General features: G+C 46.3%; 1 long non-coding RNA gene across 1 annotated transcript; it reads right to left on the bottom strand.

Moving 5' to 3' along the window:
- Window positions 1–679: 679 nt before the first annotated feature.
- LOC146187596 (uncharacterized) lies at window positions 680–2048 on the bottom strand. Its single transcript, XR_014707136.1, has 2 exons — window positions 1564–2048; window positions 680–771 (listed from the first exon to the last, which is right to left on the bottom strand). It is a non-coding gene; the product is annotated as an uncharacterized LOC146187596 (long non-coding RNA).
- Window positions 2049–15833: the final 13785 nt, after the last annotated feature.

Genomic DNA, 15833 nt, shown 5'->3' on the forward strand with positions numbered 1-15833 from the left:
TCACGCATACGTATGTTTTTAGCGCGAATTTTAAAGTGGTCTTTTTATAGAACCCGCCTTTTCAAGCCGGTATCACATGAAGGTTGCCTTTCAGTGCGCACCAACCTTTTCCAGTCAAATGTGCTCGAGTTCCTGCTAGTTATGGCCTTAGTAATGTGCAATTCGGAACCCAATGAAAGTTACTGGCAAAGAAGGCAGCATAGAAAGGCAGCAACACTTTCAGACGCTGGCTTATCTTGGCTGGCTAAGAATGCAATCATGCATGATTCGTAGGGGAAACCTTTGTGGAAATACTGGTGCTAGTACTTTTGAGTACAAGGTATGATGCACAAAGCACAGGCTCAAGTGCACAGTTTGCAATACAGTGTACGGCAAGTATGGTTTTCATATTCATGCTTTATTACAGCAACCAAACAAATACAGTGATAAAGCACACCAACAAAAAATACACGTCACAGGCAGCTCAAGCAGTAGTTTCTTTAAGCTGGCTATTCATCTTAATGGTCACAGTGCGGATAGAAAAAATGCCCTGCAGTTCCACGAACGTTGCCAGGTAGGAAATTGAAAAGCATAGAAGACAGTGCTGCTTCAATTGAGGCAAACATGACATGACATAAGTAGGCGCATCAACACGGGTCGCAGCTTTTTTGACGACAGAGACGCAGACGGTTCGAAGTGCTTGAAAAAAAAAACCTCGCAAGTCTCGCAGCTGCCATGGTGTCTTCTTCTCCAGGCTGACGTTGTGGTAGCACCCACGCTCACGCTCGGCACCTGGACGTGATGCAACGTGCACGTTATTCACAATTGCGCCGTAAGGAATACTGCATACTCCAAACGCCAATGCGTCATTATTCCTGTCAATGCTAACTGCAGTACATTATATTTCCATTATCTCTGAACTATGGTAGTAAATGCTCGCCCCAAGCTCTCAGCGCCTAAGAGTGCGGTTACGTACGCTCGTCCTCATGGCATGCGGGTAGCTATACTTTTCTATGGTTAAGATTGACGAGAATGAAGTGCGTTTAAAGTTACCCTAACGGTCATGCATATGCAGGATAGCAATAAGAAGACAGGCAGTAACTCCTGAGTGAATTCAGTTAAAGCACCCTCAAGGCCGCGCATATACACGTGGCTGAATTTTGATACTACCAGTTGCGAGGGTGAAATTGGCTTCGCGGTGTTGGAAAACTATACAGTGTTGTGCTCAGACTTGTCAGGCAGCACAATTGGTTTTAAATTGGCCTTCCGGTCAGTGGCATGCGCGTGGTTGCTCCTGAGAGCCCGGTATCAAGTTAACGCTGGTGATAGCCGGCTGCATGAAACTCACCATAAATCAGACAAATGGTGGGCCTGGTGGGCCTCCTTCGCACAGCTCAGCACTTAAAGTGTGTGCCCTGTAGTGTATTACATAAATATCACCGAAAAAATGAAGCCACGTGCGCACGAACTGGTTACAGAAACAGAAGCCCAAAGAAACAGAAACAGAAGAAACAGCCCAACGAAAGCATTCGGAACATACCTAGAGCAGACGCCTTGTAGCAGACGACACTGACAAGAGCTCACCTGTGAAAGTCCAGCTGGAAGCGGTGTAGCTTGACACCGACGCCACTGTCCATGCTGTCGCAATGTGCCACGGCGCATCGTTTCTTCACACGCCGCAAGCTCCTCTTGAAATAAAGCACTAAGCGCTTCAAAAGAACAGCGCGAAGCGTGCAAAGACGGAAAAAGACTTCGCACTGGCCGCACGTCGAAGGAAACGACAAAAACCGAGAAAACTGCCGCAGCGGTGCGGCGGGGTGCAAATTTTACAAAACGGTGACAGAGACGCGACGCGCAAGGACGACGAAAACTTCGCAAAAGGGGCACTTCGAGACTGGCGATAAGAAACCGCTTCGTGAGCTCCCGCGGCCACTGTGGCTGGGTGCCGAAACAAGGCCTGCAAAGTCAAGCTGCAAATGCACCGCACACTCATCAACAGGGGGCGTAACAAGAACGTTGCAAAAAATTAAAAATGGGGAGTAATGTTTTGCTAAAATAGTTTACCTATTTTATAAAACGTGGCATTAAAATGTGTATTTCTTTATGTTGTTTTATAGCGTTTTTATTTGTGCTTTTGAATTTCATTATCTAAGTGTTTTGGCCCCCCCAAAGTGGCTGTGCTGCTGTCGCGCTGGACCGTTTTTGGGCCCAGCCTTCGCTACCATTGTATATATACCTTGCAGGTTATCTCTCCTATCATAGGGAGCTTGCACTAGCTAGCACGAACGCTCAAGGCGCTCTGCATTCTGGGTAATCTGAGGAAATTCGCCATTTTCCTGTACAGTGCAGCAGTCGACCGCGGAGCAGACCGCGCAAATAGTACCAAAAGGATGGTTTACTGTGTGGTCGTGGGCTGTAACTGCCGCACGCATATTAAAGCGTAAAAGGTACCGTCCAGACAAGACGATTGCGCGTTTTTGAAAATACCAAAGGTACGCATGCACGAATGCGACAAGACCAGGAGCGATGGAACGTCGCAGACGAGAGTGGCTTGCATGCATCAACAGACGTGGCATTCACAGCACTCCGGACAAAGTGTGTCCAAGTGTGTGCACGTCATTTCGTGTCAGGTACGTAAACGATTATCGATGTATGTACAGCAGCCCGTACGTCGCACTTGTCCATTTCTTTACTTTTTGGCATCCGCGCGTTTTGCGGTTTAAGTCGCGAGCGGCACCACAATTGCTTTGTTTTTATGCGTGCACCCCAGGTGAAACGATGGAGCTGAATCAGGTTTGCAGTTATCGAAAATTTTAGACGGCCGACCTACAAAATGAACACGTGAAGCTAGAATTGTGAGCTCCTGCAGCAATTCGTGCATCATATGTACATTTCAGGTGCACCCATTAAAACAAAGCAACTGCAGAGCCGCTCCCGACTTAAACCGCAAGACGAGTGGCTGTGAAAAAGTAACCACATTGACCAGTGCGACGTACGGGCTGCAATACATCAATAATCGTTTACGTACTTGACATGAAATGACGTGAACACACTTGTTGTTAGTCCAGACTGCTGTGCAATGTCTGTAGATGTGCAAGCCACTCTCTTCTGCGACGTTCCTATCCCTCCTGGTCTTGTCGAATTCGTGCAAGCGTACCTTTGATTTTTCGAAAAAGGCGCAGTCGTCTTATCTGGACTTCACCTTTTGCGCTTTAATATGCGTTCGGCTGTTGCAACCCACGACCGCACACCATTCGCCTTGACACTACTTGCGCGGCCTGCTCCACGGTCGACTGCTGCACTGTACCGAAAAATGGCGCTCTGGGCCTTTCTTGCAATATGAATTAGCCTGCAGTTGATTTTTTAATCACAATCAATTAATTAACTATTCAATATTAGTATCTATAATAACGTAGTGCAATTATACTAGACATAAGGTTTCCACTGATATAAGAATTGTGGTATTGTAGCTAAAATAAAACACATGTACACAACTACTGCGGACACTGTGTACACATTCTGTATACGATGTTCATTAGCTGACTAATGCTACGCATTAAAACAATGCGTCGGCGAATATATTTCTAACTAATAAATGTAATTTTGGTTAAAATACAAAGCTGTGATCTTCCCAAAGAAAGAAACTACGGTTCCTAATCAGCTAATGCAGCCAAATACGAAATGGTGGCAACGGCCGTTTTTGGCCAAAATAGGCAACCCTGCAAATTTGTCTTTATGACGGTCTCGCGAGCTACGCTGAAAATGTTTTCCAAAAGACTGTAGCGCACTTGCCAACTCCGATGACGCACATCAGCTTTGCGCGCGTGGCCGATACTCAGAAGTCACCGCAGTTCTCTTAACATCCACGACGGACCCCGTCGAATCTCTCAACTGCAGCCAGAGACTTCAGGAAAATCTCGAACTTCCTGCCTGCGAATTCTTGAACCCACCAAGTTCCGTTTTCGAAAAGCGCTTCACTAGGATAGTTCTAGCGTTGTGGTGCCTTTCGGCAAACGGCCGAAAAACGTAAAAGGCTTCAGGCGCTTGGCTCCTACCCCTTGCGAGAATTCGCCGGTGAGCGCGCGGGACCCGCAAGTGTCCCGCAAAGATGCGAGCTAAGAATAGCGACGTGGGCGTACGATAATCAAACCACAGGGCCAGCTGGCCAACTCACCCCGTAGATGCGGAGGAGACGATCTTGCAAACGCAGTCACGGCAGGAGCAGCGTTCCCAGCCCGTAGAATCTCGGCTCGTGCACGAGAGCGCCGCACTGCGCGCCAACTTCGTCTTTTTCGTTGCACATGTGTTCATGGCTTTAATTTGCAAACTTCGGGCTGCACCTCCGGCAGAATTGCGGTACGCATTGCTATTTCCGGCCACATTCTAGAGCAACAATTTAGTCTATTAAATTTCTACATTTATATTTCTTATGTGTCGTTACCGGGATTCTCTGTGTACTAGAAGTATCTGTAGATTAGTACACCCAATAGGGCTTAGAAATTGATGCAGGGGAGAAACAAGTCTAGAAGAATAGCTGATCACAATGAACAGTCCTGGCTTTGTGTGCAAAGATGCAACTAGCAGGATTAAATTAGCCACATTTCTATGAAAAATTGCAACAGTTAATTTCATCACTAACCTACCTGTGCATATGGGTTAGACGCATATTTATGAAATTTTAGTCTTACAGAGGGAATTTGTACAAATCCAGCATTCAGAACCTTCAAATGCCATAGTTTAATTAGCGCATTTATTAACTGAAATAATTTTTTTATTTTTCCAGGCAGCTGAGACGAACAGGCACTGCAACTGGGTCGCCTGGTGTCCCATGGATTTTCTACTGGCAGCTGCATTGTTTCCTCAGCTGCCTGCCCATCAACGATGATCGGCGAGTCAAGGAAAGTGTAGGGGCAATTTGTGATTTTCAACATTGCTTGTTATCATTCCATCGGATAATTTCAGAATTCTATTACTTTTAATTTATCAGTATGCAGCATAGTCTTAAAGATAAAAAGCCGGCTAACAGGAAATAAAGAATAACAGGCTCAGGAGGTTTATAATGTATACTTCCACAAACATTGTTTCCGGCCTCCATGTCTACATTTTTGCCCTTTGGTATTGTTCTTTTGCATGAAGCGTGAACGAACTGGCCCAGCGACACCCTCGGCCTGTCCACAAATCAGACATGGCAGTAATTGAATTACAGTGATGTAATTACTGTAATTTAATTACTTTCTTCGGTAATTTGTAATGTAATGAATTACTTTTCTGTTCTGGTAATTCGGTAAAGTAATGCATTACTTTCGGCTGGTAATTTCCCAGTAAAAGTAATTAATTACTCTCGAAATTACTTTTGTTCTAAAAGCACCACTGCTGCTTGTAGCGCACAGTTCGGGGTTCATTTCTATAGTGAAATACACGGACGGAAAAAAACGAGGAAGAGCGGGGCCGCCAAGCAAGTTTACTCACGGGCGAGGGGCGCCGAGGGCGCAGGCAACCGCGGTCTCTTTGCGCCAAGTTCTACGAAGGCAAAGCTATGCAGCTTTCCCGACCGCACACGCACGCACACTGCTCGGCGTCTGGTTGTGTTCCACACGCGCACATACAGGGTGTGTACCTGAGACCGGCAATGTTGGGTCGGAAGTGAGTGAAAAACGTTTATTTTCTGATATGGCGGGCCTGTCGGGCTGAAAACCGGCTGTCGGACTCATACGCTAGTGCACGGTGATAGGGACGGCATGCTATCTTTCCTTTACGAAGGGAAAGCTATGTACTACTTGCTGCACTGTACACGCTCACAGTCACACTCAACAACGTGCCTGAGAAAGGGCTCATTGACCGGCAGCTTTAGTTAGAATCACGCAGAAGCGTTTGCCAGACCGCCGGCCTCTCGTTGTCGCTTTGTTTTGTTGGGCAGTGGAGTGCACCGGGAGCCCTCCAGCCAGTGGCTGAAGAATACGGCCTGCTGAAACGGAGACTGGCGAGTCTCGAAAAGAAATTTATTACTCAGTCATTCTGTTTGTTCATGCCGCAAACAACTCTAGACGATGCGGCGCCGAACCCAGGCGGAAGGCCAGAAGCATGTTAGGTCGGCGTTCGAGTAAACAGAGGGCCCAGTTGGAAGTAAACTAAACGGAACGCGCGCGCACTCCCTGGTAGGGCACGCCGTTTAAGGCGACGCACAGCGCATCGTGGACATCGGCGCCTATCGGTAGAATTTACTGCCCTGACAAGACAGCCTCGAGAGAAGTCGTGCTTGGCCCCTAATAGCCGTAGGCCGAGTTGAGAGGCGGCACTCTTCTGAAGTCGTAACTACATGATCGGCCGCATAGGTCGCGCCGCGCTCAGGCTCCTCCAGAGCGCGACCCCATCAAAAGTCAAACACAACATCTACTGGGTGCCAGGACACACCGACATAGCGGGGAACGAAGGCGCCGATGAGGTAGCTCGAGGGTACACGAGCCGAGCTTCCTCCCAATTGGATGATCTACCCGAGCGAGTCGGCCCTACGTACTCAGACATTCTGAACTACTATAAGGGGGTACGGATCCGCTATCCGCCGCCTCATTGGGATCTAAAACAACAAGAGGCAGTGTACTGGCGAAGACTTCAGACAGAAACATTCCCTAACCTGCATATCCTAAGCAAAATTTACCCGTCACAATATCGGGACACCTGCCCATGGTGTGGTAGCAAACCTTCGTTATACCACATCACGTGGCAATGTAGAAATAACGATAGCTTTCGTAAAGACCCGAGTGCGGAACAGTGGGAGAGCCGGCTCTCCAGCGGCGATTTGGATTGCCAACTAGGTCTAATCCAGCACGCCCAGCGAGCAACGAAGCTCAGCGGAGCCCTGGAATAGGGGCACCGACCCTGTGAGAAGACGGAGGATGTACCTCTTCTGCAACTAGCCCAGGACCTTCCTAGAGAAACGAACGTACTTCCTATCCTATCCTATCCTATCCTATCCTATCTTCTGAAGTCCACGAGAAGCGGACAGTGGGCGCACCACGGCTCCCCCGGTTACGCCCACGCAGGCCGCACTTGTGCTCGCAATCGCGTTACGTCGTCGCTGCGAGGCGAAGGGGGACACATGAAGGGCTCTTATAGAAAACATTGCCGCAAGCGGCTGCAGGTGCTGAGTCCGGGCGCTTTGCAGGCAACAAGTAACAAGCTTCGGAAAGCTTGAATGGTGCGGACAGCGCAAGACAGCGAAGAATTTGGCGCCTTTACTGACGGGAACTACTAAAAGTGATGTGTTTGGCTGGTGCTGTGTTTGTCTTAGTTCGGTAATGTACCGATTTCTGGGAACGCAAAGAAGGTCAACTGTCAGCGGAAACTGTGTTTGGCGGGAAAAAAGGGAAATGTGTGCCACCTATTTTGAAAACAAAACTTGGTGTTCTGGTGCTTTTTTTTTTTTATTTAGAGAGAGAGACTTGTAGCACTGTTGAAGTTCAAGGGCGTGGTGTACCATTCAGTGAGCCAATCGTCTTTGGATCTCACTGAGCGCATCAGAATTTGGTAGATATTTTCATGTTTTTATTTAGTTTTAGCATCAGGGAAAGAGTTATTAACACTGTCAAAGTTAAAGGTGTGAGAGTCGGTTCCGTGGACCAATCGTCTTTTAATTTAATTTGATTGGGTGACTGCAAAATGTGGGACGGTCTTCTGATGTACCAAAAACCTGGCCCCGGTATCCTGATCTGGTGTTCTGGGCTAGCAGCTGATCTCCACTCACAGCTTAGCTTTCTAGATGTCAAGTCGAGAGCTTCATGCGTAATATCTAACTCACAGGCGCAAGCATAACTTTCATTTTCAAAATTTGTTTCTGAGGCCTGAGAACGGTAATGAGTTTGCGAGAAGACGGGCTTCCATGGCCGGATCTCAAGCCCTATTTTGAATTCAAGTAAAAAATGGGAGACAATGTTACTGTAACGTGCAAGTTATGTCCGCCAGGACCGAATACGTTATCCTCCAGCTTCAAGACTTCATCAAACTTGCTAAAGCACCTGCAGGTAAGTTTTTATTTTCTACTCATACCTTGTATTCTGAGTTGGGGAAAAAAAAACGCGCTTCCACTCTCTTCTGTGACAGATCGGTGATTGCGAACTGAACATTGCCAACGCGTATGGGTTAAATCGTTTGCTCAGAAGGCAGTGCTTTTTCTTTGGCTTGAGGCAGGCTATAAACTGCGTAGTATTAACAGTGCGTCTAAGACCTTGGTTTTGATTTTATTGTGGCGTGAACTGCGCGGCTGATAAGTTAGTTTAATATACTCAGATATTTGATACTGAGGTCATCTTGTTGCACATTTACGAAGCAGTGTTGAGAATGCAAAATGCCAGGTCGTGCATATTGTTCTTAGACAAATTTCAAATTTATTACAGCTTACTTCTTTACTGACTTAACGTGGCGGCGTTTCTAATTCAAGGTAGGGGAGTGCCAAATCTGGTAACAGAACAGTATGCGCCTTGTTGGTGTTACTTGAACTTGACATATGCTTGCATCCAGTAGCTGCGACGCACTGAGTGCCTTGTTTATTGTGTGATCATTTGTAAAAAAAAGGTACATCTAGTCTCGATAGCTGATCAAAGGAATTTTTTCGTGCAAAGCGTTTTTCTTCGCGTACTGCTTTCTTCTCAGCTTGCCAGTTTTCATAAAAACACTGAGGTATGAGCCGAGCAAAGAAGAAAAATTAGCCGTGTAATCTCCTTTCTGATTACGTATAGTCTAATACTTCCAAGTATTACCTTGCAGAGTAAGGACACAGGTCTTTTTTTTTTACTCTTATTATTATTTATTTTTTTTCGGAAAAAGCATCCATACGCTTTGCAAGAACGTGATGTTCGAAAACAGAAACGGTTGCCAGACGACTCTGATGAAGGCTCTTCGTCTGCTCTGAAGCAGAAAAGACTGGAAGGATGTTTTCTAAAAAAAGTGCCCACTCCGTCTCAGCAGGAAGTAGACTCGGCTGTAACGAAGTTCGTTATAGGATCATTCCAAAGCTTCTCCGTAGTTGAACACGAAGATTTTATCAGTCTCTTAGAGACACTTCAACCTGGCATCAAAGTGCTCTCCCGTCGGGCAGTAGCTGAGAGAGTGAACAAAATGTACGAACAAATGAAGGACAAGCTGCGTGCCACACTTCGAGATGTGTCATCTGTGAGCTGCACAGCCGACTGCTGGTCATCCTTTCGTCGGTAAGCAAGCTTACATTGCGACCTCCCTGTAACACTATTTGAAGTATGCAATTTTCTTTGTAAAGCATTTTGTGGTATTCTTCTAACCAGAACTTATTCATTGCAGGAGCTTTCTTGGTGTAATCGTCCACTGGCTGGGCGAAGACTGCGCGAGAAAGTCTGCCGTACTGGCATGCATACGCCTCACTGGACACCATACGTACGACGTACTCGCGCACGCACTGCATGGCGTCTTAGTGGACTATGCAATTCTGAACAGTCACCGTGACCGTCAGAGACAACGCGTCAAACTTCGCGAAGTCATTCAGGTAAAATGTCTTCCTACTTATCGCCTTAATTATTTCTAGTATCTCCGTCTAAAAACAGAGCCCTCATTTTACCGCTTGCAGGATATTGGTCCGCAACAAATGAGAGAATATGATGAAGACCTAGAAATTGTCAGCGTGCAGGATATTCTCCAAGTTATTTCTGACTCGGCTACCCCTCCAGATCCAGACGAACCAAGGCTGCCAAAGAATGAACGCTGTGCGGCGCACACGCTTAAACTCATTGCCACCATTGACGCTGAACGGGCTCTGCAAGACGGTCGGTACAGGCGTGCATTTACGCGCGTTATGAGCACCGGCAAGGCCTTATGGAAAAAGCAGCAGAATTCCTCTATAGCCTCAGAGGCAGTGCAGCAGCATCTAGGGCGCTTTCTAGTTGTACCCTGTGCAACAAGGTGGAACTCCCTGTTCAATGCTCTGGACCGGATCAGGGAAGCAGGAGCACACGCATCAACAAGGTTCTCGACGCCGTGAACATATCCCGGATCCTTGGAGATGACCTTGTCTTTTTGGAACAGTACACGTCGGTAGGTTGACATTTTTATCTCTATATGAAATTATTTTCTATTATTATATAGGCTCAGGTAAGCGTTGATAATGTTAGTCATGCGTGCCAAAAATATTCATTACAGGATATCAATATCGCGGAGTTCTTAAAGTAATTAACTCATTACAGACATGTGGTTAAATATTACGCTGGGCTTAAATGTACTGCTTCAATCCTGCTCTTTCAGGTTCTACGGCCAGTAGCGCGGTCCCTCGACATTTTGCAGGGGGAGAAATACATATTCACGGGGGTACTTTTGCCAACGCTGTGGTCTCTCCAATGGCCGCTGCACTGTCCTCAAGCGCTTTGTATTACCAATCACTTCTTGGCGCTGTGAAGTGCGGCGTCGTGAAGAGGTGAGTTTTTCGAACTTGATCTGTGTGGTAGATGTCCTTTCAAATTCAGGGAATCTTTCTAGCGCGTTAATGAGCGGATGCCACTACGCGGCTGTGAGAATGTAGTCGATATATGTGCATCAAAAGCCTGAAACAGCAATTAGCATGTCAGAAGTATAGAGCAGCTGATTATACGTTTGTGTTCCATGTGGGGAGACGTAGCTTATATGGTTGATCGGTGTGGAAATTTGTACGTGTCTCACACTACAAACCTAAACGTCACATTCAGCTGCTTTATCACGTTGTAGGAAAGCTGACAGACAAGTGTAAACATTTAAACATCGCTCTCATTAGAAGAAATAGTTGTGTGGAAGAGTGAGACAAGATCGAAAACCAACAAGCGTAGTTGGCTCCGAGTCTTGTTGTCATGCTTTTACGTCATCCATTTAATTATTAGATGGCACTAGCTGACACCGTCGTCATCGTTGCCCTCACCACGAGCTGGCACTTCTCATAATTTTTAAGTTAAAGTGAAATTTTCAGTTGTAGTGGAGAAGTGCGGGAAACTTTTTGCCTCTATGCCCGTAGATCTAATTACCCATAAATAAATGCAACGGTAACTGACAGACCATCTGGAATATTGATGATAATGCGGATGATATACTTGGTCACATATAAGTTATAAGCACTATGTTATGATTTACCCAGGTTTGCGCACCAGCTTGCAGACCCGGACTACACCATTGCCGCGATCACACATCCACGTTTCAAGTTGGCTTGGCTCCAGGACGACAAACTTGAGCGGGAGAAATGGAACCTAGTCCGCTCCTGCTACCAGGCGCATTTCAGGGATGAGGAATCTCCAGATCATGTCGCTGCGCCACCCAACATTGATGCTGATGATGATTTTTTCAACATCAAGAGGGCGGGACCGCAAACCTCAGTGAACGATGATTTCGAACGATGAATAAACACTGATGACTTCAGTTGTGTTCTAGGGCCTTTTTGAAACATGGGAAACGACACCACATATTACTGTAGGTTATAGTTTTGTTTGCCGCCGTTCATAATGTTATCAAAATAGACGAGGCTGAACGGGTTTCCAGATATTCACCAAGATAATTGTCTGGACAGAGTTTCCGTATTAGTAGGACTTAAATAACAACAGTTTGCATTCCTGAAGGACTGTTGATGCTTACAGCCGGAGGCCTAAAGTGCAAGGAGGCACGACTGTAATATCATGTCCTCACATCTACGGCCTGAGAACTAGATACTAACGTTCCAAGGTACTAACGCTAGTGACCGCTGGATAAGATGGAGATATCAGCCTGCCCACGCGCATAAATATAAACTGGCATAATTGCATATGCGACAGCGGCTTGAGAAGGCAATGTAAATGCTGGTTATCTCGGCCGCTGCTCGTGAAGTAGCAGCGAACAATCGAGGGGACACCGGCATCGTGGAAACATGCATCCCCCATTGCCAGTCAACCCGTCTAATCGGCAGTTGTCAACATTTTTGTGCTACGCAGACTGCGGTTGCTTGAACGTAGCGTTTCATGCAGCACATTGCTGCGCAGGTCGATGGAGTCCAGAATTTCGTATTGCGACACTTGCGAACAAAGCACAAAGAAGCGGACGGAGAGCAAACGGGGGCGGGGATGCAGATGCGTCACACACCGCCATGTTAGCTGTGTCTGTCACGGGTCGGCAGCGCACGAGAAGCTGCACGAAGCGTTCCCTGAACTCGCTGGCGTCTTGAAGGGAGTCTGCGCAGCATACTGCTGTAGAATTTGTCGCTGATCCCATGTCTTGTACCATGGTAAGCGTGCGTGAAAGAACGCAAGCAGATGCAAGAAACAAGCAGCTGCAATAATGATGTTGCCACCCGCTGGTCGGCAAAGAGAGAGCGGCCACTAGGCGGAGTAAAGACGCATAGACACCGAGCAAGGAGCTTTCAAACACCATGAGTATCTGAAAACGTTTTCATTCCGAAGAACTTGTTTGAAGACGGAATAGATCAAAATTGGATTTCTCCATTTGTACTTCTAACAAGATGCAAAATTTTACCCTATAGGAGTGTAGTGTGCCTGACTTGGGATCTAAGGGTCCCACTTTCAATAATTCCCATTTCACCCTGACGTCTTATTGACTCTCTCTGGTTTGGCAGCGCCTGCCACATTGAACATGTCATGTGTTCTCATTGCGCCAAAGGTGTCTGGCTATATCACCAACTAAAGTGCCTCTTACTAGAGAGGTATTTTCCCGACTTTCCGCCGACAGAGCGGGCGCCGGATTTTCTGTGGAACGTGGATTTTCAGTTTATCGCATCGGCTTAAACAGTCTCAAGAGTATAATGTTGTATGCACAGGCTCCTTTGCTTGCAAGGCCACTCAGACTAGCGCGGCAAAATATAGATCAAATTGTATGCTTATTTAAAAAAAAAAACCTTCGTGCCTTTTTCTGTCCCGCAATGTCCCGCAACATAACCTGCGAGAAAAGCTTCTGGTGCCACCTCATCGTGTTCATCTGCTTCACAACACATCGTTAAAAATCCTAGTTCACTGGCCAGCTCCCTGGTAACTGAATAGCTTAAACGACATGACAGGAACACAGAAAAAGAGGACGACACAACTAGCACGGTTGTCCCGTCCTCTTCTCCTGTGTTCCCGTCATGTTGTTTGCACTGTTACCTAGAATTAATCACCAACAAGTTCAATCAGTCATTTCAAGTCGTCGTTTGATATATTGGTCGTTTCCCAGTCATGATGAGTCTTCCTGCGTAGTCATTGTAGCCCTTACCACTCATAACTAAGCAGGTTAATCATTTAGAATCAGCAGTGGTCATTACATGTCGTAGCCGTTAGCAGTAATGATGAGTCATGCCTAGCTATTATAGACATTACCACATATTGCTAAGCACTTTTACTCATTTCTAATCAATTGCGGTCATTACATGTCGTAGTTTGATATACTGGTCATTACAAACCGTTTTAGTCATTATTACCCATTATTAGTCACTAGCATTAGTCATTACCTCTATCAATGTCTATTTTTAACTTTTATTGATTACCTATTACCATCAATAATTTTCATTCTTAATCTCCCTCCTTGCATGTCCGCTTTTGCGACTGACACACCAGTGCACAGATGCGCCGCACAGATTACAGGCACAGCTTCTGCGCAGATTTTCGCTCCATGAGCCTAGAACGGCCTTCCCCTTAAAAAACAAACGCATCCCGTCTCAACGTTAACGTGCTTGCACACGTGCACAGAAAAAAGTTTGCGTTTACCACGCAGACACGCGCCCAGAAAGGAAGCAAACCGCGCGCTCAGAGCCATCGACCCCGGCGGCGGCGTGTCCCCGAACAGTGGCGCCCTCAGCAGAAATAGCGGGCGCAACTGTAAACTCCCCAAGGACGCGCTTGCCCACTGACGGCAGCGCGACGCAGCAGGCCGCAGCCAGTGCGCTTCCATCAAGCGGCCGTGGCCTAAGCCACGGTGCAAGATATATAGGTGGGGACACAGCGTACCGCGCCGGTTCCAGATGAAGCCCCCTAGTTAGTCTAAGCCATGCGAGATGGCAGTTCGCTCAGCGGCCTGTGTCGTAGTGGGAGGCAATGCTTTTCTATGATGAATACACGCTTTTTGAGAGCCATTTTCTCGTAAACTGTGACCGATGAGGAGCGAGAAATATTTTTGCCGCGTTGTTTTTATCTAAGTCCATTATTCAGCGCAGTTTTATGACTTACCAAGATACTTTGTTGGGCGAGTTGGTACTTATTCATTATTAATATAAACAGCGCGAACACGAAGACAAGGGACAAGAAACAAGAAAGCCACAGTACATGCGCTGACTCACAACTAAGCCTAAGCCGTTTACTCCAAGGCCCAGAAAAACAAACATGAAGAAAACGAAACAGTCACGTGAAACAACCCCTGGGTTCACCTGCTGCATAAAAAGTTACTTTAAAAAATCACTTAAAAAAGACACCTCTTTGCTTGAAAGAGCAAGAGACGTCTTGCTGACACACTTATTGTCCGTTGAAATAAAATACGATTCCACTATCTCTCTCGTTATCTTCTCTTTGTGGCGATATAAAATCTTAACACTGTCAAACTTAGGAGTGCACTTTTTCTTCTCCTTCTTCATTATTTCACATGACTGGCAATGGGATACCAGAAACGTTTTGTCCTTTCCAATTTCCAAGTTGTTACAGTGTTTCTGTAGTCTCTTATTAATACACCGTCCGGTTTGTCCTATATAACTGGCTCCACAAGAGAGTGGAAGCCTATACACAACACCTGTTTTGCATCCAACATATGGGTTTCACCCCACATTCTTGCTTCTTCACTTCTCTTTCCCTTTGAACAGCCGGGCAGATCCTCTTCATCTTGAGCGGGGCGGTCAGTGCGACGTCCACATTATACCTCTTGCCTACATTTTTGAGGCCATGCGAAATCCTGTGCACATATGGTACCACTGCAACCTTCCTCTTCCTCTCACCCATGCTGGGCAGGGATTTCAGCCTGTGCGTTCTTTTAAGGTTCTTCAGTACCCGGCAACTGGCCTCAATAATAACTGACTCCCGATAACCGGCCTTTGCAATTCTCTTCACTTGTCTTTCAAAACTCTTGCCCATGCCGTGGTAACAAGATTTCTTCAACGCATTTAATAAGCATGTGTTTATCATCCCACTCTTCACTAATTTAGAATGTCCTGAATTGGAGCCTAGCAACGGCTTCATCGATCTCGGGTTGTATTCCCAACAAACATGATCATCACCGAATTGAATCAAAATATCTAAATAATGTAACCGATCGTCCACTGGCTTCTCAACAGTAAATCCCAGCCCGGATCCATATTCAGTAAAAACATCCATAATGTCCTTCATTCGTTGATAGAATCCTTCACGGTCTGTTAATACCAAAAAGTCGTCCACATACCTGAAGGTGGAAGGTGGACACCTCTTGCTCTTTCAAGCAAAGAGGTGTCTTTTTTAAGTGATTTTTTAAAGTAATTTTTTATGCAGCAGGTGAACCCAGGGGTTGTTTCACGTGACTGTTTCGTTTTCTTCATGTTTGTTTTTCTGGGCCTTGGAGTAAACGGCTTAGGCTTAGTTGTGAGTCAGCGCATGTACTGTGGCTTTCTTGTTTTTTGTCCCTTGTCTTCGTGTTCGCGCTGTTTATATTAATAATGAACAGTTTTATGAATCTGTGGCTTCGTGAATGCTTAAATAAAAGCGCAGAAGGCGAATGAATTTTCGCGCGGAATTCGAACCAGCTGCACGAATAAGCGGCGGCACTTTGACAACAAAGCATTAACCATCGGTCGTTTCTTTAGTTCTTTGACTTTGCATCTTTTATTCGCCCATCAGTGTGCCCGCTCATCCTTAGTTTGTTCCTTACTTTATTCCTTCTCTACATTAGAGGTCCTCTAACTG

Source organism: Amblyomma maculatum, chromosome 5 (genome assembly GCF_055883805.1).
Source record: "Amblyomma maculatum isolate TAMU_Amacu chromosome 5, ASM5588380v1, whole genome shotgun sequence".
NCBI classification, from domain to species: domain Eukaryota; kingdom Metazoa; phylum Arthropoda; class Arachnida; order Ixodida; family Ixodidae; genus Amblyomma; species Amblyomma maculatum.